The following is a 1,655-nucleotide window of genomic DNA, read 5'->3' as shown; positions in this document are numbered from 1 at the left end:
CCCGTCCCCGAGATCGTCTGACCCGACCCGAGCGGCACAGTTAAATTTAGAGCCCGAACCCGAAATCTTTTTTTTTGTTCCCCACAACGAATAGCCAATTAAAAAAAAAATGCTGTATTTCACGATTGCATGCAACGGTCAGTAAACAAATACATGTAAAGAAACAGAATCATTAAGGCTCGGCCAGAACCCGAACCCGAAGCTATTCGTTAAACATTAACCCGAATCCAACCCAAGCTATTCATTAAACATTAACCCGAATCCGACCCGAACCCGAAGCTATTCATTAAACATTAACCCGAACCCGAACCGAAACCCGAAAGTATTGGGTTGCAGACCTCTACTCGAGGGTGAGTAAATCATGGGGTAATTTTCATTTTTGGGTGAACTATCCCTTTAAGTACGACTGATTGCTTTTAATCTAAATTGATTTTATATAATTTTCGTTTAATTGCATTTAACATACAATTAAGAGTCCAAAACATTCCATTCATTTTACACTTCATTCATTATATTCGTTATATGCTTTTCAAGTATATTGTTTCTGTAATAAGTGCTCTTTTTAAAGGAGTACTTATTTTTCACAAGGCTAAGTTAGTCCTATACTAGTATTCCATACCAAACATATAATATGTATTTCCACCCCCCACAAAGTTCAATTTATCATACATTTAAACAACAGTCAATGTAAACAGTATTTACCTGTAGGAAAGTCACAGATTAATGAGGATGTTTATTGTGTCAGGACTAGCTTCAGTCTGACGTTAGGAAAGCGTTTTCTGCTCTCACTTGCCATCCTGTTGTGAATCCGTTGCCTGTTTATTTCCAGCACTGTCACATCTTTCACCAGACGAAGCTGAATATTCATGTGCACCTGTACTTGTCTGTTATTGTACAGGGGTGGGTTGCATTGTCTTAAATGTCCCCAGAGGAAAACAGAAGCGGCCTGTCTGCTAATATTCTCGTTTTGCATAATTTGGAGAGGCTTTCGTGCATTTATTATTCAGCAGTGATGCACTCAATATTATTCAGTAACATAATAATCGCGTTTTCATTTCACATCTCTGTTATTGCTTGATTTATTATAGCATGAAATGTCTCGAAATGAAATGAAACGGCAGCCAAAAGAAATGATCATCATCATCAGTTAATTATGAATTAATTGTAGTTTTTGGACTCGTATGATAGCATCATGTTTCATTTCATTTTATGTCATTTCGTAAGGCTGGTTTATTCTTCTTCGTTTGATTGGTCAGATTGACACATAATGGTTAATTTCATTTTCAAATGTTTAAGATTTTCATTAATTATAGTTGTTTTTCCTCACAACTGTGAACTTTTTTGCCTTTCAGCAGCGCAAATATTCATTCATGTAACGTTTATCATTTGACGGACTGTAAGCCAGCCTCTGGTTTCTTTTGCCTGTTTGATCATGTCATTCATTAAAGGGATAGTTCACCCAAAAATGATAATTCTGTCATTAATTACTGAAAAAAGCATGCGCTGTTTACGTCCAGCTGATACTCTCCAAAATAGCGCTGCAGGGTCACGTGGAGGAGACGAATTGTTGAATAAAGTCTTTATTTTTTTCTTTAGCGCACAAAAATATTCTCGTAGCTTCAGTATAATTGCGGATGAACCACTGATGTCACATG

At 36.7% G+C, this 1,655-nt stretch overlaps 1 protein-coding gene across 1 annotated transcript in view; it reads left to right on the top strand.

Annotated features, from left to right (window-relative positions):
• LOC107673388 (ankyrin repeat and SAM domain-containing protein 1A-like) overlaps window positions 1–1,655 on the top strand; it is a 116,704-nt gene that overhangs the window by 39,188 nt on the left and 75,861 nt on the right. The window lies entirely within an intron of this gene.

Source organism: Sinocyclocheilus anshuiensis, unplaced genomic scaffold, assembly GCF_001515605.1.
Source record: "Sinocyclocheilus anshuiensis isolate Anshui unplaced genomic scaffold, SAMN03320099.WGS_v1.1 scaffold453, whole genome shotgun sequence".
Taxonomy (NCBI): Eukaryota; Metazoa; Chordata; class Actinopteri; order Cypriniformes; family Cyprinidae; genus Sinocyclocheilus; species Sinocyclocheilus anshuiensis.
This window is presented reverse-complemented; position numbering and strand designations above follow the sequence as displayed.